At 33.6% G+C, this 26,476-nt stretch overlaps 1 protein-coding gene across 2 annotated transcripts in view; it reads left to right on the top strand.

The window, feature by feature from the left end:
* The first annotated feature begins 13,706 nt into the window (after positions 1–13,706).
* LOC118202943 (acid-sensing ion channel 4-A-like) overlaps positions 13,707–26,476 on the top strand; it is a 100,077-nt gene continuing 87,307 nt past the window's right edge. For both annotated transcript variants that reach the window (XM_035375185.2, XM_035375178.2), the window contains exon 1: positions 13,707–13,917. The gene's annotated coding sequence lies outside the window, so the exon portion shown is untranslated. The remainder of the gene's footprint in view (positions 13,918–26,476) is intronic.

The raw sequence follows: 26,476 nt of genomic DNA, 5'->3' as shown, positions 1-26,476 counted from the left end.
AGTAGATTTTATGTGAAATTAAATCTGAATCATCTGAAATGTTTAGTTTATTCCGTAACGAAGACGAAAAGTCCTCAAAAGATGCAATCTTGCCCTTTTTCAAAAATTCATTAAAACTATGTGTATCCATATTAGCTATTTTTTCCTCTGCGCTCATTCTCGGAGATGTCAGATTCTCAGATAAGTATTTTGGATTACTAGAAAAATGCATGGATAAGCATCGTTTATAATTTAGGGTGTAATTTAAAAAAATTAAATAACAGTGCCTTCGTTAACTCATTTTAGCTCTACATAGAAGTCGACAGCTATATTTATTAACAAATACTAAAGAAATAAGTAAACTTAACTAATCAATGTTAACTTAAAAACCAAAAGAGCATAACTACTTTACTTAAATTACTTAACTCAAATTTATTAATAAAAAATACATGAATAATGAAAAAACACTCTGCAATGTTAACGAACAGCGCACAAACTAACTAGGAATTCTTCGCTTGCAGTGTCCACAGTGCAGCGCTAAAGTTCAGACACCTTTCGTGACAGAAGGCCACGCTTTGAGCTAGCTTTCTTTGGCCTAGCAAGGTCATTTGGAAAGCAGGTTTTTCTAGCTTGCCTCTGAGAAAATCGTATACTCTCCCTCGCTTATTCTTACGCTTGTTTCTCCCGTTTCGAAAATAGACTGATGACGAGGGCTGGTCACCCGGAAGGAAAGAATTAATAATATGAAGCAAATTTTTCTTCTGTGTTGTATTAAATGATTGCTGGCTGAAGAACTAAATAATTTCCCATCCCAAACTAAAAACTAACAGTTACACACACAGAAAACACAGCAGCACAAAATCCGTTATTTCCTAAAATAACTAATTTCATTAATTACTTAATTAAATCGGTTAAAATATATAACATTAATTGATTACGGTTACTTTATAGAATAATGATTGTCTAATCGTTAAAGTATCAGTAAAGACCCTTCGTTAAAGTGTTGGTTATGACGAAATGTTAATAAAGACGGCGCTCAAAAGCTGCTTTTTTGCCTGCAGTACTAAGTAGCCTAATAATATTTTATGAGTTGTAAAAATTTAAACAGAACTATTGGCGCAGTATAGTCTGTTATTTTTTTTATTGCTGTTTAACAAATCTAGCAATTAATGTTATTTTATTATAATACGTTCTATTTTAATTTACTATTTATCAGTTAATCTATCCATAATATGAAATATACGTTTCGAAACATTAACGATTAATCATCAGTTAATTTATAAAAAAACAACAGATTTGCTTTTGTGAGAGATTGTTTATTTTTCACTTTAAACTGTTTATCATTAGTTAGTTTATAGAATAACTTGTTATTTTTTAGAATAATTAGCTAAACCGACTTGGCTAGTTTTTTTCATGAATTATTTAGTTATTTGATGAAATAACTGAATTACGTGCTTTAACGGTAACATATATATTATATATTTATTTTATACTATGATTTTTCCTATATATAAATATAGATATATGCATACACGCAATCAGATTGGCTTAATGTATTTTCATTTATAAAATAATGCACTTCAAAATGTTCATATCCTATATATGAGTGTTATATTTTCAAAATTCTGTGAAAATTTTGAAAATATAACGCTGATTTTTGTTGTTTGACTTCTGAATTAGTATTTGTTCGGCGTGTTATTGTGTCTTAATGTAAATGTAGTTCAGCAAGAAATTCAAGGACCCCCTAAACTTTCGGTCCCCTATGCGACGGCGTTCTTTGCATACCCTTATTTACGCCGCTGTAGACATTCCAACTATTACGTCTTCGACTGCTATTTATTTTCCATATTCCTTATCCGAAATTTAGTGAAGTATACCGGAACAGCTGGGCCAAGAACTGTATGACAAGCACGTCAAACATAGCAGGCGTACATAGTGAGATTAAAACTATGTACGCCTGCTGTATGATTACATTTGGTCAGTGTGAGGGCCAACCGCGCTCCTGTGTTATGACATTATATAAATAATGCATCACCAAGTGTTAAACTAGAGTCTATTGTTTTCATTATTACATTCACATATAATTTCAAGTATTAAGAGTTTGTCTATTACTTCTTTACTTGTATTTATGTATCGTTTCTACTAAGTAAATTACAATATTTTCTACTCTGCTTTATGCTCTGCTACTGTAACCATAAGTACTTTTTACTAATTATGAATTTCTTCTATATTTGAATTCTTTTTTTGTTTTGTTTAAATTTTGTTATTTCAATTGCTCTGATACCACCGACGTGACTTACCCTACCTTTAGCACTTTCAGTGCTGACTGAATAAGTTGCAAATGATACATAAAATTCAGTGCCCTAACTTTTCGTACCGAAAATCTGTGTAATCTTGCAGACTTATGTTACTGAAAATATGAAAACTACTTAATTTTACATAAACTTCATTATTTAATACAGCATTTTTACTGTGTAACAATTATCGTATTCCATTCCCCTTAACAAATAATATGAAGATGAAGAATATAAATTATCAGAATATTATTAAAAAAAGACAGGGAAAAGGAGATTGCAATAAGAACATTCTAAAACTCAAACAGTGAGGAAAAATAGATCATTCTTGCTATAAATAAGAAATATATTAAATAATTTTTCATATCGGTTTGTAGAGTCGTTAGGTTATTTTTTAAAGCAGGAGTGATGACCACTACGAAGGCATGCTAAGAAGACGGGAGAAATACCTTATATGCTCCCCCTTTTAAAGAGCGACTGGGGTTTTTAGGGAACCCAATCGCCAAATCCTGGGTGTGGAGAATCATCATCCATCAACATTTTAGTTCAAGCGCTACTGTAGAGACATTTTCTGGAAGGAGGAGATGTGAAAAATGAGCAACGCTCTCATCGCGAATCGGACCACTGACCTATGAAATACGCGCGCAGCGTACTGACCACTACACTACGAAGGCATGCTAAGAATGCGGGAGAAATACCTTATAGGTTTAAAAACATTCTAATATATCATAAAAATTCTTCTTAAAATATGGTATGAATTTAATTTTTTTACGTTACCTATTAAAACAGTAAATTTAATATTTTTTAAACATTTTATTTTTGAAGTTACATATTTTAAAGAAGAGATTTAATATTATGTTAAATGCTAAAAATGATATGCTGTAACAGGTTATGCATGAAAAACACAAACTGAAAAACGATTCAACTAAACAAACTAAATGCATTGCAGTTTCTAAGGAAAAAAATAAGCTCTAATGTGTTTAAAACCTACTACTCATAAAATAATTTTCTAATAAAAATGTATGTAAAAATGCTAATATGGGGAATTATAGTTTTTTAACCTTTTTAAATTAATCATTTCAAATTTAATATCTATACGCAAATTTAATTTCTTAAGAAAATGTGCTTTTGCAAATTTTTAATCTTCTCACCCGTTAGGCTAGAATTTTATCAGAAAACTTTAGCATGTTTCCTGTTTCTTGTCTTACAATTTTAGTTGCATTTGATTGTTTTATTTCCTGATGCTATATTAAAGGACGTTTTGTTTTAAGTTATCACTCAATATTTTTCATTGTATATATTCGCATTATACATAGGAAAAACCACACAAACAGCCAGTTCATTTGCCAGCACTCGAATACGATTCCAATTAACAGCTGGTCTAAGCTCTCTCCGTTCGGTTAGTTTTAGGCCATACGTTTTGTTACCGGTCTATGTTTTATTACATGATTACTCATGCTGAAAATTGTGGAACCTAAGGGTAAATTAACATTTGACATTATGGATAACCAGTTTAAATTATTAAATTCATTTAGTTTTCCTTTCAGAAATGTTTTAGCTCCTGAATATGAAAAGCTGCCACGTATGATTTAGTTGGTGTGCAGTCCAGAGAGAAAAATGAGTAAGTTTCCTTAGTTTGATTTGGTTTATTTGGTTATGGCAAAGCACACGAAGGCCATCTACCTGAGAGAAGGGATGTCTTCGTGGAGATCTTTCTAAGTTGCTCGTATCCACGTTAGGATAAACCATGAAAACGCCCATCCAGCCAGTGGTTTCGCTAGGAATCGAACCCAGGTAATCACCCAGGAACCAGTAATCAGCGACTTAACCGCTCGGGCGCTTTTAAGTTTCCTTAAGCTTTACACCCAACTGTAATGAATGTAACTGCCATGAGTAAAACACATTGAATATTTTCTGAGACGTCCATCGATGTTTCAAGTAAATTTTTGTTTCCTGTGGAGGTGATCCTCTTAGAAAGATGATGTTCAGTTAAGTGTTTGTTTAGACTTTAGGAAATGTTGTTCACTTTTGAAAGTGGTCGTCTTAAGGAGGAGGTCGCCACAAGAAGGGTCCATTGCGTACTGACTTTTAAAAGTAATTCTAGCAAAAAAAAATATTAAATTCTCTCTAAGCCGACCATCCGCGTTTCTAATTAATTCGGTCTTCAATGGACGTGGTCGTCTTAGAGAGGTGATTCTTAGGATAAGTTTCTGCTCTTGAAAATACCGGTAACTTTTGAAAGAGGTCTCCACAAGAAGGTTCAATGTCTATTAAATTTTTGAATCCAAATGACGGGGAGGATCCATTTTAATTAGATTTAAATTATATTAAAAAATAATATAATTTTTAAATAAATCTCTAAACTTTTACTGACTGTAATTCTCTTGTTTTCCTATTTAGAGTTAAATACTGATAACTGAAACAATTATTCCCTGTGCAAATATGTTACTTTTAATTAAAATCAAATGAAAAAAAAAAAAAAATGCGACACTTATTTATCTAAAAACTGAGTAATATTCTTATCAAAATGCGTGTCTTTAAGTTCCATGTACAATGGTTTGTTTTAATATTGCTTTCATACTAATGCTCAGATGAACTCTTATTCAAGTATGCCACAGTCGGTGTTTCACGTAGCGACAGTTTAAGGCTATAACACATAGGGTGCAAGGGGAACAATTATTGATGGCCTGACAATGACCTGCTGGATACCCTTTGTTTTTACCATCGGACAGGCCAGTCGCTTATCTTCCTGCTATCATCATCAGGAAGTTTCCGCTGTTTCGAAGTCAAGGCTGTCATAATAAAACTTTTCTCTCCTATCTTGGCGACATTTCTAAACATGCCTTAGTTTTCCCATAGCAAAATAAATGGTGACTTATTTTCCGTTTCCTTTTTTTTTCTCGGTGCCTTTCTTTCCTACAATCGAATTTATATACATCGAGCCAGTCTGCCAAATCAGTAGGAAACGGTCTGTTGGTCATCTTTTTCCTTGATATTGTCTTCTTAGCTTCAGTGTTGTTATCAAAATTATGAACTGCTTCCACATTTGGAAAAGGTGATGTTTCAGATGTTTCACTACCACTGTTTGAGGGTAATGATTCAACTTGACCTTTATTTTGACCTTGTAGAAAAGACGTAAAGAATCATACTATAGCCCTTTTTTGCTTTTCCCACTCATTTTCTGTTATTTTTTGTTTCTTATGTTTTTCACTGTCGCTCAGATGTTTATAATTCAAGGCAATTTTTAAAATGGACCTAAAATAGCATAACCAAATGACTAATGTTTTTCCCTGATCGAATGCTCGTGAAATTTTTGTAGAGTACATACTATATCAATATATCATTCACTGGCTACTCACTTTCAAAACCAAACAAATAACGCCTTTCATAAATAATCAAATAAATCAAAACAACAGAGTGATTTAGCAGTTAAACTTTGTTGACGCTTGTGTTGCCGTTCGTACTGAGACAGAAACACTTCTGTGCGCAATCAGCGAATTAATTTTTCTCATGGGTTAAACCAGACTTTTCTGGCTTGCTTTAGGCAAAGAATTTGTAAGGGTATTTGTAATTCTTTGCTTTAGGCTAATCAGGTGAGAGAAATCGAAGGAGATTTTTGGACTGTATCCTGCTGTAGATATCCGATTCTCGTTAGCAAAAGAATGAAAAAACGAGCTTTTGTTCTGACAAATGCTATTGAAGTCTTGCTCGTGGGAAAACTGTTCTTCCCTTCTGTAAAATTTTGGCTGTAGCGTTGTTTTTGCATATTAGTTCAAACATTATTAAAACATAGATTTCACTTGTTAAGTTTTAAAATACATTACATACGTAATATTTGATTTGTAATATGCAAAAGACCTCTTTTTATTTTCAAATTCAATCAACGTTTTAGCTTGGATTATTTTTAATACTTCTACTTGTTTGCTTAGCCGCCCAACCAGTATAATGGTTAGCGTCGCTGATTGTCGTGCCGAAGGGCCAGGGTTCGAATGCCGGAGAAGGCATGGATGTTTATTAGTGTATAGTGTCGGTGCGGCATGGCGGTACTCTAAATATGCTGCGAGCCGAAAGTCCTTTTAATAGGTTGGTGGTAGGAGAAGAGGGGTGGAAGATCTTCGGACCCATAGTGTCGGTGCGGCATGGCGGTACTCTAAATATGCTGCGAGCCGAAAGTCCTTTTAATAGGTTGGTGGTAGGAGAAGAGGGGTGGAAGATCTTCGGACCCGTCCCCCTGGGGCGCTCTGTATCAAAATTGGAGGTCGAACTGAGCTAAATCGCCCTGTAACCTGTAAGGAGCTCAAGGCTGTTGCCAACGGCAGGTGTAAACTTGCGCTCCTTGCCACGAGGAATTTCGTGGACTGACTACAAGTCAAACAAGTGAGCATTAATAACAACAACAACTTGTTTACGTAAGAATGCTAGTTACTTTTTTGCTTTTCCCCACCATGTATACTAGCAGCATAAAAGTATTATACTTATTTCCTGTTAATATAGTATTTTTGATATAATATTTTAAAGAATGTTTTTAACCCGAAGTAATTCCTTTTAAAATTGTTTTTATTGTCGGGCCTTTTTCCCATGGCAATACGTAATATTCTGTTTATTTGTTGTTTAATCCATCCTATATATATATATATATTATAGTATAAACAAACAAAAATAAGATAGTTGATTGATAAATTTAAATTATTAACGCAACAACCTTGAGTTTGGTGCAGATTTAAGCATTAGTTCCCCTTTAGAAGTGGGTCTTAGGCCCGAGCCTAATGGGAAAATAGGGCCTGGACCAATTGTGCCAATAACGTAAGCGGTTTCATGGTTTATGATGGAATAATAAAAAATGGCCGCACTTAGTAGCATATCTTTGATAGAGATTTCTATATTCAGTCACAGATATGAGAATGAGGTCTTTGAAACTCTTGTATAGATATGCTGTTAATCCATTGATCCACATATTTTGTTAATGGCTGACAGCGCTCGACCACACTGAACATCTCTGATCTGAGAATACTTTGAATAGAAGATATCACTCGAATGGATAGGCCAGTTTCTTCATCAGACTTGAACCTCACTGAGTATGTGGGGGATGCTTTAGGCTCTCAAAATGCAGCTCACAGCTCACCAAATGTTTCCATGGGCCCTCCAGGATCCGAAAAAGAAAATTTTAGAAGAATGGCTTACAATTTACAGACTTGATCAACAGTTTTGTAAAGTCTATGAAATCAAAGTGTGAGATTTATATTTCTGTCAGAGGTAACCATACATCATAAAGAAACACTTGCTGCAAAACAGTGAAGATAATTTTCCTTCATTTTTAAGGCTTCATAATTTGGCTTTAAATTCAATATTTTGAGATTAATCAGGTGACAAACATGGTAATTTATATTAAATAATTCTTTTGTACAAATTATTTTCAGTTACTTTCCTATAAATATGAGCTAAGTTTTTACTTTTATTTATATGCTTTAATTCTGACGAACAGTGTAAGTGTATATATACATATATAAATTTTTTCCAAGCAGTTTTTTTCTAATATTTTCGTATTGTTCTGCTTAGAATATTTTACATTCAGAAAAGAAACACAGAAACTACACCACAGTTTTTAAAACTGAAATTCTTTTTGAGGGGAAGTTTAATCTTATTCGAGAGTAGAGATCTAATTTTATGAATTCACAACAGTAAACGTTATTTTTAACTTAAAACGAAAGGCAAAATATCTGAATGATCTTCCATATTAAAAAAAATAATAATAACGGTTAAATTCTTCGAGATGTTAGATTGTAATTTCAGACTAAAGTTTTCAGACAGCACAAAGCCAGTTCTGCTTTCGACATTGTTTGTTGCACTTATCAGATCAGCACACAAGCAATGAAAATTATGGAAATGTTTCGTGAAAATGAGCTCTGTGCAAATGAAATGAATATTCATTTTATATTTCCTCGTATCTAAATAATGCTATTAATGTGTACATTTTAAAAAAATATTTTATTGAGTAACTAAGCATATTGCTTTCAATCTTTGATTTAATTATTGAAGTTTAAAATATTCAGTAATGTTTGCAATGCATAAAATAAAATCAGTTGACTAAGGGGATGTCAGTCTTCATGTTATCAAATCCAGTTACCTAGATTAGATATACTAAGGTTTTCATTATTATTTTAACATTTCATTAGAGAAAATACCAGTCTGCTCTTCTATGCAATGACAAAACTTTTAAGCATTTTACATTTTTCCAGTATATGGCAACAAATAGCAACTCACATCAACATTTGAATAGTTAGCAGATACTTGAAACAAAACAAAAATTTCTAAAAAGAAATGGACTGACACCTTTCCCTTCGGATACATTTTTGTTATTCGATGCCCCCCAAAAAGATAAACGTTTATTGAGTGAGAATTAGAAAATAAGCAAAAAGAACAAAAGAGAAAAAAAAAAATGCATTGACGTTCTAAAAGCTCATCAGCCGAAAACGGAAACACCTGATAAAAGCATTTTGCGATCAGTCAAAGTAAGTTTCTCAAATGGACTTGAGTCATGGGGAAAACAGACTTTCTTTCGTACATTACAGAGTTTTAGCTTTTAAGAGCAGACAACTAGAGACAATTTAATAAGGTAGCTGTAATAATTATGTTACGTCTATTTGCTCTTCGATCAGTGGATAGATGTACATTGTAAAAGCTTTGGCTGTCGTTATGTAAGAAATATAGTACTGAAGAAAACGACTTGTGTTATTTTGAAATGTTTCCTTTATAGAATGCAATTAAATTGTTGCTACATTTATGTACGAGCTTCGGTAAAGGGAAGAAAATCAGTTTGTTATTTAATCAGTTGTTTTCTTAACGATGATGTAATCAGTGATATCTTCTATATTTTTTTCTGTATTTTTTTTTTTTTTTTTTTTCCCGGGTTCCAACTAAACAGGCAGTGTTCGATTTAATTAATACGGCCGGAATGCGCATTTCGTTTACGATTGATCCTGATTAATTCGAAATGAATAACGGATAATGGTGGAGCATGCAAAGGTATTGAAAGAAAGCACGACGAAGGCAGCCCACGCGAGGACTATTTTCATCATGGATTTTCTACAGGAAAAAGAAAGCGGGAACTCATATATATAGATAGCTGGGATATCACGAAAACTCCCGTGCTATCAGCTTACTGCATCCGGAATCGAGCACCAGAAGAAAATTATAAATATTTGGAGGTGTTATCCATTTGACTATTGATTAGCTGCCCTAATCAGAACCTGGCCAAGGGATTTCCGGCAAAGTTAAAGTTATTCGTAATGTTATTTAATCGAAAATTTGTTTTCGAGTAAAAATATATCCGTAGTATAAAATATATTCTCATGGCACTTTTATAAGGATTCTGGAAGATAACAGAAAGGCACTGCGTCTGCTTACCGCGATTGATGCAAATCTGAAAATAACTGAAGAAGAATCTTGTCTTCTCTTATATCTTACAGTAAACCAACCACATTGCCAAGCTAACCTGTCAGCACACTGCTAGGCCATTTATAAGAGACTGCCGTAGGTTTAAGAATGAAAAGATAAGAGAATGTGATTACAGTTTTTAGGAATTAATTCACTACATTTTAAAATATCAAAAGTCCTTAGTAATATTCTTTCATTAAAAGCTTAAAGCATTGAAATATCGGATTCATTGCCGCATTTTATGTTTTACTTTCAAGAGTTTGAAGCATCAACTTTTATTTCACACTATAAAGTCTAAGTTAATGCTTTACTATAGGCTCTGTTTCTTTCGCTAACCTTTCCAAGAATGTAAATTAGTTCGAGTTTAAATAGGGAGCGAAATTGGAATTTATGGAGAATACTATGGCACACATCCAATATAGCTGTCTGGCGTGAAAGGAGCAGCCTTCCATGTAGCCTACTGTTGGATGATGAGTGAATTTAGCATCTTTTTAGAGCATAAGAATTAGAATCTACTCTAATTGGAACCGAGTTTTCAGGTGAAAGGGAAGTTATGGATTTTACTGCCGTAAATACAAGATGTTGGGAAAGGAAGTGATGAAAAAGAATGATACAATGTATCCAAAATCAATGTGTTTGACACATCCGAAACCAGTGTGCTCCACCGTGCGCATAATTAATATGCATTGTGGTTTATATAACCGGAAAGAACAACTCAAAGAATTTTGTTCGCCGGAAGGAGTGGACTTTACGTTTTTTGCAGATTTGAGCACCCGAATTACAGAAATGGTAGAACTAAGTCATACCTGCGATGCTTTCCAATCTGCGGGAATGAGATGAAGTGTCGTCTACGCATAAGCCCATGCTAAAAAGGGCGCTCTCACGTAGAGGTGTACAAAACTTTGTGAGTTTATTTTTCCAGCAATGCAAACCACAGTGCAATAAACATATTAATTTCGGATATATAAGCCTCTCTTTTTCATCATTTCCTTCCTGGGCACCCTGTTCCTGAATTTCTGTAACCCCGCAAGAAATGAGTAGTTTTTTGCTAATTTTCAGCTGAAAATTACAAGAAGTTGTTTAATAAACCTTTCAATTAAGTTTTAAACGATGGTTGAACAATTGCATTTAGACAAAAGTGGAATAAGTTATCTTATTAAGTTTAACCGCAGACAGTCTAATCTTTCTTGTCCCGAAGAATTTTTATCTTCACAACTAAACAGATAAAATTTCACTAAACTTCAATAATGCAAGCAAGGAGCAAAACTTAATAGCTCTAGCGTGCTTTGCCGTAATCTCAAGAAACCGAAAATTCCTCAACAGAATGCAAATTAGTTTGTAGTGTATTTAGGTTGAGGGTTTTAGATCTTTGGGACAGAGAAAATGTTCTAGGTTTAGCATTTTCTCGCAGCCGATAATTTTAACTTATGAGCCGGTAAATTATTTGAGCTAGCTTGTAGCTTAGTTATATAACTGTGAAGCCTTGGACTGCCAATCAACGTTTAAATTTATTTGACTGTTATTATTTAATTTCCATCGCCACAATCGATGGTAATTTCTAGCACGAGCCGGCCCCTGTTTTCTTAATAGTTAAATAAAAACGTTTTAAAACCTTTTTAAATTTCTGTTATACTATTTTCAGAAATAACGGTAACTCGCTACCTGTCTAGTAAAGCTGTAGGGCTAAGGTTCCAGTATCAGTCAGTCTGTGACGGTACAGTAACTCATCACAAGCGAAGCGAGTTCCAGTATCAAACCTTAATAAGTTTTATTAGACTATTCCTTGTAGTTTCCAACTATATTATAAAAATAATTATAAGAATGTAAATTTTTTATTTAAGATTTTAATCAAAATTTATTAAAATACAACGTTATTTTTATTTATTACGTGCTCGGCCCTCAGGCACTACACGGAAAGGGAGGGATGCCCCGTGGAGGTCTTTTTAAGGCAAACTGGCTCGTTAAACATGGGGAAAACCACGAAAACGTCCATGCAGCCAGCTCGTTCGCCGGAATTCGAACCCCGGGCCGAATTACCAGTGTTTAACGGCTTTTACCGCTCAGCCGCTGGTGGGCCAAATATAACGTTAGGATATTTCTTTTATAAATTTTATGAGCTATATACAGAATAGTATCTAGATTATAAATCAAGTTTTCCATGTCAAAAACTTGTAAATTAACAAAGTTTTATAGAATATGCAGTGAATGATTAACTTTCTAACTATCCCTTTGGAACTTTGGAACTTTGCGGTTATACTGGCTTTCAGCAGGAAGTTAAAATCCTGCTCTTGCCAGTTCCTGATGTGATCCCATGTGGGGCCTGACAGAGTAGAAACCTGAAAGAAATTTTCTCTCGTGGAGGTAGAAGTGTGCTGGAGAGTTCTAACTATCCCGCCACGTAATTTGACATATAAAGCTTGCATCTGAGTGTGTTATTTGTGGGCCTCGTCAGTCATTTGCGTTCTGCTATTGGTTTATTTTGATATTCTGGCGCACTTGTATATATGTCATGATTCCATGGCAGGCGCTATTATCCTGGGCAATTTCTTCTCCTTTTTGTATTTTCCTTAGAAATTTTGCTTTATTCTGATGGTTTGTGGTAGCAATTGTTTTCTCACTAAGTTCTTTTTGTGGAACGATCATGATTTCCGACTGATCTAATCACACTTCTCAGAGTTAAGGAGAAATTGATGCATCACATATTTTACTAAATTTTGCGAAAGATTTTGTAGCACTTAATCGTGAACTTTTTGAAATTTTGATCAGTATAAAACTCTAACTTCTCAGATAAACTTAAAAAATGACCACATATTTTCTTGTTTAAAACTCACTTTTTTCAGTTTTATAACTTGAATACAGTATAATGCAGTAAATTTACAGTTTTTAACAATTTCTCTAGCAAAGCTATCATTCGTATAGTAAAAAAAAGTAATTTTCTAGCTTGAGAGTACAATATTTTAAGATAACGTAACATATTTTACGAAGCACATTTAACTGAAATTAAGTTGCGAAATAAGTTTCCAAGAGTAAAGTTGAATGATATTTAAATTTTGTCAAATTTTCAAAACAAAATTAGCATAACAAATTAAACTTTTTGTTTAATTTTAATTTCTCATGGGGGGGATAAAAAAGGAAAAGAAAGGTACTTCAAAATTTTCTGTGGTCTAGCTTTTGAAAGGTTAGTTGTTTATTAATTTTAAAAAAGTTTAAATTAATATTTTGATAAAGATTGTGCAGATTTTCAGATTGCAGAATAAAGTAGATTCATAAAGAATAGGATAAAACTATAGAGAAAAAAAATTCTAATTTAACAATCTGGCATAAGACTCTCCAGAAAATTGGCCCAAAACTTACGGAAACCATTATAATACGTATCTGAAAGTTGTATTAACCAATACTCAAATCTCTGGAGCTACAAACTTATAGATTACGATATCATTTCTTCGTTTAACATGTAACAATTCAAACCATAGTTCGAAAAATTTACTTAAAAAGAATGCTTAAAGGAAGAATTACATGCTAATAAAGACGAAAAATGAAATTAAGTGCGGGATAAAGTAGGTTTCTTATTAATCAAAGGCTGATAAATAGCCTCTGTTTGAAATAGTTATCGCATCGAACTTAAACACTTTTCATTTATTTTAATATCCATACATTTTGATTTCATTAATTTCTCGTTGAGATGCTTGTTAATGCTTTTTTCATTCTTTTCACTTTAATTTTGAGATCGAAAAATTAGCTTTCTTCTAATTTTTTTTCTAGAAGCTCCACGGTTGTTTCATATACAGTCTAGTTTCTGATGCCAAACAGTTCTTTCTGGAATAAGGATACTTGTTAAATTCAGTTTGTGAGTGCGCCCTTTTAATCATAGCGCGAAAGAAATGTGAATGGCTGTTTGTCACGTGGGCTATCGATTCATCTATGATAGAAATGTGTACTTAAGTAAAAGATGGGATGGAAGAGAAAACACATATATATATATTCGTTCGAAATAACATCCAAGAAACAATGACAGAGAGATCAAACGAGGTCGCCCGACTTATTTGTGTGATGTGAAATTTTGCTAGTTGTCCAGATAAAATGATTTTTGTCATAACAAGGTTTGTTTTTTTAGCTCGTCTCGTCATTTCATGAATTTCTTTTCCAGAGTAGACAAGTGAGGAATTAATCCAAGCGAGCATCTAGCGTGTTCAATGGGAAGAAAAAAAAGGTAAATAATAACATCAAATAAATAAATACAAATAATCTACATAATATTATGTATTGAATACTTTAAAAGTCATGTAGTACCTTCTTCTGACTTTTAGCTAAGTTTTTACCCAATTTTAGAAATTAATGCTCTTTTTATTTCTGTTAAGAAATACAATAATGTAAATTATTGTGTTTAGATGTGCTACAATAATGTAAATTATTGTGTTTAGATGTGCTTTAATGTGAATTATTGTAGCGCACCAATAGAATAACATTTATAAAAAGGCGTGCTATTTTCTGTTCAGAAAGATGACCAATTATTCACACATATGTAATTGAAAGTATTTTTAAGCAATTAATTAGTTAACTTTTGGTGTTGCTATTTTATTGTGTAAAAACATTGGACAAGTTAAAAAGGAAAGAATTGGAGCTGAACATTAGCTGCATCTTTTCCCCAAAAAATACTATAATAATTTTTTTAATGCCTTCTTCTTTTTTGTTTGTTTGTTTGTTTGTTGTTTATTTTCTCCTATCAGCCAATGATGTCGCTGGACAAGCAGCTGACTCATGACAGGATAAGCTTTCAGCCGAGAAGCTGTAATACTGATACAGGGGAAATTGCTGTATGTTAATGCGATGTACAAAATCTCTAAAAGTAAGTTTTGAAAGTTCGTAGCACTGTTCCAGTTATTCCAGCGCTATTCATAATGAAAGTCATTAATTAGTCAGTCAGATGATTTACTCTCTGTTACAAGTACTAAAGAGAGCAGCTCGTCACCAATATAATCGGCATATGTTAACCGGACTTCCGATATAAAGATTTTTTTTTTATTCATATGTGAAAGTGTGTAGGGGGCCAATGTGAGCCAGGACATTTCAGGATCAGAGACTACTATTATGGAGTCTAAACTGAAGGAGATACGACAGAATAAAACAATATTCTATGCAAAAACAGCTATTAATTACAACTAATTAGGAGCATAAAATTATATCTAAAGATTTTTCAGACACACGATCGTTACAGTTATAAACAGAGGCTACGCTTATATCAATAGGCCAGGGTACGAGCCGTAGGTAAGGCATTAGCTTCTGTGACTTTACATTCTTCGCAAATGCGGGAAGCAGAACTCGTCGGAAATCCTCTCATTCGATGACCGAGAATAAGGCATGCGTTAATCAGATATAATGATCAGAGGTGTTCTAAAGTTGAAGTCAAAATTCCGTTGAAATGCTAAACAGAAAAACAGATAGCCAATTACGTAAACTGTATTCGGGGACATTTGCAATGTAATTAAAATGAAACTTTAAAAGACTGTTTTAAAATGTAATCATTCATATGGAATTTAAATTTTTTAAAGTAAAAAATGTAATTATTTGAAATTAAATTATTGCGAGAGACAAATTTTTGCGTATATATGAGTAAAGTGGTCTTCAAAATGTTATCGTCTGTGAAACACTTCTGAAACACTAAGAAAGAACAATGGCTCCGTAAATGTTTTAAATAGCTAACATAAATTCCTGTTACCACTTATTCCTGTTGTGGCTTTAGCTGCAACATGCATTCTGCTAATCCTAAGCCAACGTAAGTTTGAAACTCGAGCTTTTGGATTCGTGAATTCCACTCTCAAAAGCATGCAACGATTTTTTTATCATTGTTATCATACCTTTAGGCTTTTCAAAATTTCTTTGGTCAAGAAAACGTATTTATAAATGATATTTTTAAACGATTATCACAAGCAATGCCGTGATACAAATAGTTTCAAAAAGAATAATATTTCTTTTGTGCCAGAGTTTTCTAGAAATTTATTTGCAATTTTGTATCTGCCAAGAAGACCTGTATTTAAACAATATTTATTTGCAAAATTTGTATAATTACTTATTTATTTTAGTCTCTATTTCCAAAAAATTACATTCATTAAGATGACATTTAAAATATTAAAGCGAGTAAGAAAAAGGAAAATTTCTTAAATTATAAGCTCATATATACGAAGTGACCAAAAATCTCATGACGCTCAGAGGGTTAATAGAATACTGCTACAAAAAGTGCAAAAATGTTCGGAATATACCAATATATCCTTGTATATATTTAAAGTATAACATGATACAAACTGTGAGCAATGAATAAGTAACGTGATTTAATATTTGAAACACAAAATATTTCAGAATATTACGTAGTGAATGACATGATTTGTCCCACTCTAAAAATTGCGTCATCGGATTTTTAAATTTGTCATTTTTACGTTGTTTATAACATTTCATTTTTTGTCTTTTTTATCTTTTTCAGCATGTATTGATTGGTGATGTGAAGGCATATATCTTTATTTACCTAAGTAATATTAAAAAAATTTAATATGAACATTATTGTAAGAGAAATATTTCGCATTACTATGGTTTTGAAATTACAACTACATTTCTTGTTTGTTTCAAAGTGTTGCTATCGTAAATTGCCGGACACCGGCAACTTAATGTATTCATAGAGAATGCCAATACCCGTCAGTCGTTTAGCCGTGTTATCGCAAAGAGTATTGCCCAGGGTACACTACAAGCGACGATCGAATTACATCTAAGAGAAATGAAAAGTTATGTCCCATTTTTGATGGAGAACACCCCAGGGACGGATCCAAGGGTCTCACACCCTTCTTTCCCCTACCACCAAACCTCTCGTGAGGACTTCCACCTCGTCAGTGTTTTAAATGCCTCCATATCGCACAGACATTATACACCTACTAACATTCGGGACTTCCCCGCATTTCTAACCCAGGCATACAACAATATGGCAACAAGCATCAGTAACCTTCATACTGATCAAGCAGGTTGATTTTAAATTATACTTTTTATTTGTTTTAAATTTTGTTTGCAATCGAGCTAGCAAAGCGCGAGAGGGCTGTCTGCCAAATATATGACATGCCTAATTGGCAGACTTTCTAAGGGAAGCTAGCTTACGCTACACATGTAGAAAACTCCACAATTATACTGTATACATCAGTTTATTTTTACTATCATAATTTCTACAGATTTTTTTTTACTCTGTTTAATATTTTTTAAATTTAATTTGATTGTAAAAATTGCTAGTTTTCAAGAGAGAGGAAAGGGAACATGTGTCATGGGTTTTTCAGAAAAAAAATTTCTATTTCTGTGTCCCTTCTGCCCCCAGAATGGGGGAGGGGGGAGCACTATAATATTTTGACTTTTCTTTTCTGCACAAGGCAAATAAATGGGGGGAAAAAAAAAAAGAAAAGAAAAGCAGATATGCAAAAAAACTGAAAATGGGAAAGGAAATAGGCCGGGAAAAAAAAAAAAAAAAAAAAAAAAGGGAGGGAAAGGAAATATGTACAGAAAAATGTATTCCTGTAATTATATTTTTTTTATCTTATGCCATAGAAAGTTCATTACACGCTTTGCGTCATTTATTTAAAAATGCTTTATATAAATAAAATGTTCTGAAAACAAAAAGGGAGAGGGCAGGATGTTAAAAGAATTAATAAAAACAATATTGAAAAAGAGAGAAGAAATACCAGCTTCGAATCCATAATTTCCCCCTTACAACGTACATGCTACGGCTAAGTTTACTACATCAGACAAACAGCTTCTCATGCGAAGTAGTAACTCTTTTGAAAACTTGTAAGTACAGATCTCTTTCCCGAAGAGCGAGTTAGGCGTTTTCCAAATGCATTTACCTTTAACAGCTTCTTTAATTTTGCGGAATTCTGAAGAAGTCGTTACTATATCTGCTGTTATGAACTTGAACTCTTTGGGTAGTGGATTTTTCTCAAACTGTTGTTACAATCAAATGCCTTTTTATCATTATCATAAGTTATAGTTTAGTACTTCATACATATAATGTGCAACCCTTTTTTACTTTATTTGCACAAAATATACGGGTTATATTTATACATAATAAAATGTTCTGGTTTGAAGTTATCCTTCTGATATTATTCCATCATTTGAACGCCCACCAGCGGCCGAGCGGTAAAGTCGCTGAACACTGGTAGTTCGGTCCGAGGTTCGAATCCCACGAACGGGATGGGCGTTTTCGTGGTTTTCCCCAAGTGTAACGTGTGTATACGAGCCAGTTTCCCTCAGGAAGTCCTGAACGAAGCCAGATATCCCTCCCCGTAGTTTTTGCCTTAATTTCATAACACCATCATTTGAACAATAATACTCTTACAATGCAAATCGGAAGTTTTTATTCATATGCTAAGTATTACTGTAACAGCAAATAAAAACTTACTCGTCAAAGATGTCTTATTATGATGGTCTGTTTCTTAATCATTTTTTAAATATTTCATTTTATATGAGTAATAAAATCTCTGTTATTGTTTGACCGATTAGCCGCTCACCAGATCAAACTACCAGTGTTCAGCGATACCATTCCGTTCGCCTGGACGGTTCGATTCCAGGCGAACGGTTCAACTGCATGAGTGTATTCGTGGTTTTTCCTAGGTGTAACATGGATACGACACAGGATTTGAAACTAGAATCGAACTACTGGGTTCAGCGATCTTAAGCTACACAGCCACCGGGGAGGTAGGGGGCTAAAATAACAATTCATATCTCTATATCTGTTTACCTACCCCCTAACCAACCCTGCCAATTTACCGTTTAATAAAATGATGAATTACGGAAAGCACTATTGGCTATTTCTACGAGGTGCGGGATTGTTGTATTAAGAAAATTACAGGTGATATCCTAAACTGTTTTGAATGCGAATCCTAAAAGGCTCTCGAATCCTTGATATAAAAGTAATAATAATACTAATAAGAAGAAGAATGTGAAAAAAAAAAAAAACGAATTTTAAAAGTTTTGAAATCAGCATTTAACCGAAAACTTATCTAAGAATACAACTTTTAAAAATAAATCTAAATTTATTTATTAAGATTTATTTTCTCAGCAAAATTTGAAAATTAATATTCCAATAACAATAATTGAGTTTGAGTAGAGTCTTCTAGAATCTCTTTAAATAACAGCAAGTAAGAGAAGGGAGGGTGGATCATTTCCCAAGTTAAAACATTGATAAAAATTAAACAGGCCGCACAGACGATATAGGGGGAGCCGACTGCGATACCAAAGTGCCCGAGTTCGAATCCTGGAGAAGGCATGGTTGTAACTGTCCGTCCCCTTCATACGAGGCAAAGGTGGCCCACCTATTAGGTGCCTCCATAATAAAATGACCACCCCTTCTGGCCTTAGTAGCAGCCAAGCCGAAGTCGGCAAGTTCTCGCTAATGGAAGAACAACATAAATAAAAACTAAACATGTAACATTAAGCTTTCTCCAGGAAACTAAGAAAAATAAAAAAACTGTTTTTCTATTAAGAGTTCATAAAAATACAGTTACAGTGCCGGTGGCGTCTCGAATGCGGTCAAGAGGGGAACTTGACGTTAATTGCGAAGGGAAAAATAAGCAGGTGCGTTAGGGATCATAAGGGGAGATATATTGTAAAAGAAAAGCGTTTTTAGGTCTCATTTTACTAAATGTATTCTACAGAGTTCTCTATTCTTCACTGTAAGTCAGTAATGTATATAAGGATGTACATGGTACTAGAATGAAAACAAATTGTATAGGATGCGAAAAGTTTTGAAGTAAAAATTCCATTTAATTTATTTTAATTGTTTATTTACTATATCGATTTATTACTAATTATAATGGATTGGAATATTTGAATATGAATTAGCTGAATATTTAAGAAAAATATTATGACTGCGAGAATATAAAAAACATTTTTTGAATATTTGCTTTCTTATAGAAGCAGATGAATTCATTTTTACTGAATGAAAATCAAAATTTAGTAGCTAATTAATCTGTCTTCTATCGAGCACCTTAGTTCAGTGATCTCTATTAATGTGCCTTTTTTTAATTACATATTAAAAATTTTGTATATAATGCTTCAAGAATAATTAGAAAAGGAATTAATTCTCTTCTTATCCTTAAATTCTTCACTAAAAAAATTGCATTTTCAGCTATAATCACGTGAAATAATTCTCTCTATATAATTCAAAGCATAAAAAATAAGGTAAATAAACGGCTTGGAAATGGAACTAGCATTGAGATTCTCTTTAAAAAATATCGCGAAGCTTACAAAAAGTCTACGAAGTGAAGTAATTCCGTAGACTATTTTTATGTTTATGATTAAATTCCACTGAATTATACTTTATAAAAGACATGTAAATATGATTTAATGTATATTTGTGGATGTGTGTGTGGCTCACTATCCGGCTGAGCGGTAAAATCGTTGAATGCTGGTAGGTCGATCCGGGGTTCGAATCCCGGTAAACGGGTTGGCTGTATTTGCGTTTTTGTGGTTTTCCCCATGTGTAACGTGCATACGAGTCAGTTTTTGTTTAGAAAGCTCTCCATAAGGCATCCTTACCCTTAGGCAAATAGCCGTCGAATGCTTTGCTATAATCAAACAAATCAGACCAAACAATACATATATAAATATGTAGCTTAACAAACTGCTATATTTTATGTATATTTATAGTATATAAATATATATGATTATTAAAAGAAAGGAAAAGTCGGATTTTAATCGATTGCATATAATTTAATCCCTATGAAGGCAATTCTTTCTCACTTAAAGTCGTAACCAAAAAGGAGAACAAATAAAATTAAACTTCAGATACATATACAACACTGAATATAATACAAAATATAAAAATAAATTATATATGTACGAAACCTAACTATTTATATTGATATTACGTAAATATACGTATGGTAATGAACTTTGTATAATAAAGATTTTTTTTTTGATATTTTATACCTTGTTCTATATTTTGTTCCGTTTATATATACCTATACATAGATATATATAATGTTAAGGATTCCATATTAACTACTACATATAAAACCCAAAAGTGCATCAATAATGTATTTTTCAGTATTATTTAACTTCATTCTAAAAATTTTCCGCAGTATAGTTTTCGTTATTTTATTCATAAGTCTCAAATAAAAACAATCATTATTTATATGTCATTAGAAAATTAACTAAACAGCAGCGACCACAATGTAATTGAAAAACAGTCCTTTAGACGTGAAAAGGTTGAAAGCCATTTGGGTTATGACTGTTTTCTCAGATACTCAGCTACTTCGCATACATGTAACATAGTATTCGAAATGAAAAACTCAATATTTACTACAAATTCATTGATGTAACAAATATCTGTCTTTCTACTCCTATGGATTTAAAAAAAAAAAAAAAGATGTTATTTTCCTTACAGTTTATCGTTCAATAATACATTTTATTGTACAAAATTACATTTACTCGAAGAATACAATTTGTATTTTCCTCTGTATAAAACTGAATGTAAAGAAGTTAGATGTTTAAACGACCCTCATATTTTTTAAAGATCCCGAGCAAGATTATGCCTCCTTTTCAGCTCCCCGCGTGAAAAAATGGGTTGTAAATTAACAACTTGACCGCATATAGGCTGATTTCACAGTGCCACCATCAGGGCCGCTCAGAAGAGCTATTCATGATTCAGGTACCGCTGAAATTGCAACAATCCCGTTCTCTTAATGAACGTTTTTATTGCACTTCAATAAAACTACTCTTTCTTTCTAAATTCCCGCCCTATTCGATATGGTATTTATCTGTGCTGGCTGCCATATTATTCGGAACGGGTTCGGGATGGGATTATTATTTAATTATGGCAAAGTACACGAGGGCTATTTGCCTAGAGGCAGAGATGCCTTCGTGGAGGACTTTCTAAGGGGAACTGGCTCGTATACACGTTACACATGGGGAAAACCACGAAAATGCCCATGCAGCCAAACGAGTTCGGATCCCAGAGAAAGTGTGTTTGATTGTTGTTGTTTAACTCTCTTTCTCCTTTCATAATCTGTTACTTTAAAATAAACACTGCAAAAGGTTTTTCGATCTTTCCTCATTTACGATCGCAACGCGTGTGGCTGTCACCGCACAGCATTTAACGTTCTCCACCTCATCTGAAATTATGGTTCACACCAGCCTTCATTCGTGCCCTTCTTAGTAAGCGAAATGCGTCAAACGGAAATGAAGTGGGGGTAGGCCGGAACTCAGTCATCTTCCGCCGCTGTCGTTACCGCAACTACACCTCAGGCGCAACTACACCTCAGGCCGCTAACATGAAAACGACTACGAAGTGCTTATTCTAAAGTAGCAGTAACTTTCTCCGTGATCAGACGGCTTTTTAATAGAATTAACTTCATGCGTTGAGGAAATATTTCATTCTTGAAATCTTAAATGACATTATAGCCTACGCTCTTTATTTGTTTTATGTAATATATGCAATCTCTCAATTTTATCTCGAGCGTATCTCGAGCAGAGCGGTAAAGTCGCTGAACACTGGTAGTTCGGTCCAGGGTTCCAATCCTGCGAACGGGCTGGCTGCATGGACATTTTTGTGGTTTTCCCTATGTGTAACGTGGCTACAAGCCAGTTTCCCTTAGAAAGCCCTCCAGGAAGGCATCCCTTCCCTTACGCAGATAGCCCTTGATTACTTTAATTAAATATACAAACCAATTTTATCTCAGAAACAGTGAGTGCTTCCCCTCCCCCTTTATCGAACCATTTAATTTCTCTCGCATTTCTTACGCTCAAGGTTTCGCTTAAATGACCGAGTGTCTCAGCTTTTCCCGATAAACGCTTAACAAGCGAAAGTTCCGGCCCTGGAAGAAAGAAATTTAAACCTTGAGCAGTTTTTTTTTTTTTTTTTTTTTTTTTTTTGAGACGAGGGGGAGATTGGAAAGATTCGAAGGCTTGGTGTCCCCACACGGAAAGGGAAATGAAGTAGGTTCCAAGTGAACAAACGCTCCCCACCTAGCAAAGACCCACAACTTTGGCCGCCTTTTATTCGGGAGTTAACTTTTTCTTAAATGCGATGTCTTTAATTGGCTTAAATTTGGCGACCGTTTGCCAAAATTAGTATATTAATTAATAGCACTAACTTCCACAGAGCAGACTACTTAAGTTATTCTCTTTCGATCAGCTTACAATACGATTTATTTAGAATTGGAAAGACGAAAATTTTCTTCTTTGTAATTTTGATTTTTAAAAAAATCCATACAAATTAAGTTGAGGCAAACTAAAATGCTTGGATTTATAAATAACCCCCGTCCTTAATAAGTGTTAGAAGTAATTTGTTATTCAGCTAGCTTAATATTTCTGTTTTCGACTTACTACTTAAAAAAAGCGGTAAAGCTTTCAGATTTTATTCTCGGAAGATTATTCTTTCATTTTAATTTATGGTTATTTTACTAAATTAAATTTCATAGCAGAAAATATAAAAATTGTTTCCCTGATATGTGTTATAAATTATAATTATTATTTAAAAATGAAATGAATCAACAAACGTAACATTTATGGTAAATATGGCTGCATTTTGACATTTTTAGTTCAATCTTATATTTGATATTTCACCGTTAGGCACAGAAATTGCTATCAGTATTAATGGATTGTTAAAGCTTTTAAAGACACTGCAAACAGTTTGGGGAAAAAAAAATTTCTAAAACTGAACTTTGGAAGACTGATTCGAACTCATTTATCTCGGGAAAAGGAAATTATATATAAAATGTTTGTATACCAAAGAAGAAAAAAAGTCGTTTCATTAATTATGTAAAGTATTCCAATCAAATGAAAAAGCCGCTCAAAAGACTGAGTAGTGAAGTTTATAAAAATATGTTTCTAAGAGATAAGATCAACTTATCTTTCTACACATTTTTTTGCGAGAGTAATGTTTCCAAAACTGAATTTCAGTTTATTAAAATTTTCATCATTCCAGAAAATGCGAGGCTTCCGAATTAGCTGGTTGCATGGCCGTTTTCTTACGTTTCTCCATGTGCAACGTGAATAGGAGCCAGTTTCCAAATTACTTTACTTTTTGAAAAAAAAAGTTTGTAACTCTTTTATTATATTTCTTTATGCATGAGAAACATGTCACATTAAACTTACAAAAATGTTATAAGTTTCTCAATGCTTAAAAAAAAAAAAAAAAATTAAAATTGAGGCTTAAAAGTCTCATCGAGACACAATTGAGCCATTTTATTGATGGAACTTTTAAAGTCCCGTCAGGTAACAAAGAGTTAAAAGGTCCCCCCCCCAACCGACCCTGTAAGGCATCCTCGCTTTAGGCAAACAGTCCTTTGCAAAAAGCTATTCAACGAACAAACTAAAATTGCGAGGCACTGATAAGATTTGATCATAATTTTTTTGCGTTATGGTCGGAAATTTTACAGTTCATCAAAATTTGCTCCATGAAACTGAAGAGCTGCATGAGGCTCGCTTCGTAAAACGAAAATATCTTCTCGCTGCGAAGCTTGCTTATACGAATCAGTAACTTAACCCCTTAACTGCCGCGGGCGTATATATACGCCTTGCTCAGCCGATGCGTTAACTGCCCCAGATGCGCAGCCGATGCGTTAACTTTGCGAATAATTTTAGGTGTAGCAGCGCAAAGCAAATGATAGCAGTTTGGAAGGACGTATATATACGCCTGGGGCAGTTAACGCATCGGCTGAGCAAGGCGTATATATACGCCCGCGGCAGTTAAGGGGTTAATCTTTTGATTATTATTATGTGTATAATTATTTCAAAATGCGTACAGCGCGTTACATTGTCGAAGTAATAAAGAAAGACAGAAAATTTCGTTTCTGAAGGAATTGTTTTTAGAATAGACATCAACTATTATAGAGACAGCGTAGAAGATATATGATGTTGTTGCATATGCTCACTTGTCTGACGTAGTCAGCCCTAGCCCACGAAAGTCCTCGTGGCAAGGAGCGCTAGATTACGTCTGTCGTTGGCAACAGCCTTGAGCACCTTTCAGGTGACAGGGCGATTTAGCTCAGTTCCGCCCCCAATTTTCATGGAGAGCACCCCGGGGAGGGGCGGGACCGAGAGTCTCCCACCCCTCTCCCCTTCCACTAAATCACACGAGAGGACTTTCGGCTCGTCGCATAGTTAGAGAACCGCCATGCTGCACCGACACTACACATTAACAAACATCCATGCCTTTTACGGGATTCGAACCCTGGCCCTTCGGCACGGCAGTGAGCGACGCTAACCATTATACCGGGTGGGCGGCTTTAGAAGACATATGCGTTAGGAATACACTCTACCAATGTATCTTATTGAATGACATCAAGCAAACTGTGTTTAATATTTGAATTTTTTTGAACATTATGAATTAATCAAATGATTTAGGGTTAGGTGTGGCTAGCCCTCTGTATTTTGGTCACCATGTAGTTTTACGTAAAAAACTGAAAGATAATTTTTTATGCAAAACTGTGCTAAGCTGGTAGCATTTTAAACATATTTTCAGTAAGTAATTTGTAATTTCTCTTCACCATACGCTATCGATATCTCTGGTTTTTATTCTTCTTTTAGAACTGTGTATGGATTGAGAGTAGAAAAAATTCCGCTTATATACTTTACATAACATAACAAAATTCTTAACTTGAGTTAAAAGTTATTTTTGTTATTATAAAGATTATAACATCACTTTTTGAATTCTGTTCACTCTTTTTAAAATCAGTTATCAAATATGTAATTATAAACAGATTAAAACGGAAATTCGTAAAAAATACTTGATTTTATAATCTAATAAAATATTTTCAGTGCAAAGTTGAAAAGTTTAGAATTCGTATGGAGTAGAAACGTACTTCTTTCAATGCAGAATAATAGCAATAAGAATGATTTATTTTTGTTTATAAACAGCAGCATTGATTAAAAACTATGAATCCTTATCGGTTTATTTGAAATGTTTCTTTCTAATCAACAACTTTTATTTTGCTTTTAAAATTTATCTAGTTGCGACAATATACACTTATTTAACAATAAACGATACAGTTCGTTGCCACAGAGAAATGACTGAAGGCTAGAAAAACATCTGCAGATATTTTTAGACAAGAAGATGTGAACTACGATAAATATGCATTTTTAAAAATTATTCATAATAAAGGCATTTGAATTTATAAATTGCGTATTATTTTTTGAAAAACAGAAAGAAAAAAAAAAAAAAGATTTTTGGGGAACACATTAGCATTTTTTATATGCATTTAGTTTCCCAGTTATAGTCCGATTTCAAACAGTGTGGGATAATGACGGGACTGGTTAGCCAGACTATGCGAGGAATTCCTGTAGCTTAGTTTTAAGTGAATCTGTGCGAAAGATTTTTGTTTTCAGTTTAAGTTTAGATTACAGTTTATTGTTAATTAGTCTCAAATCCATGTAAATTTTATTTTACATTTGTTAGGCAATTTCGTGCTTGAAAGAGTATAGTAAAACTAACTTGTATCCTTCACTTTGATTTTAAATTATAATTAATTTTAAAAATGATCAAATTCACATGAATTGTATTTCACCGCTCTTCGACTACTCTGTCAAGAAAAAAGTGCTATTCATTATAAGCCAAGTTTAGCAAGTTATCGCCAAATGTGCAACTAAACTAAGGAAATCGAGCATTCGACGACTTTAAGTGGGGTTCATTCAGGGATGTAAGAATGCCCTACCTTACTTCCTACCTCCATGGGTTCATTAAGTGGAGGGAGAATTTTCGGCTAAAAGCCCACTATTTAATTTTCGGCTCAATTCCACTACTG

The sequence above is a fragment of the Stegodyphus dumicola genome, chromosome X2, assembly GCF_044657685.1.
Source record: "Stegodyphus dumicola isolate Sdum_Otavi_A_Nest chromosome X2, ASM4465768v1".
Classification (NCBI taxonomy): domain Eukaryota; kingdom Metazoa; phylum Arthropoda; class Arachnida; order Araneae; family Eresidae; genus Stegodyphus; species Stegodyphus dumicola.
This window is presented reverse-complemented; position numbering and strand designations above follow the sequence as displayed.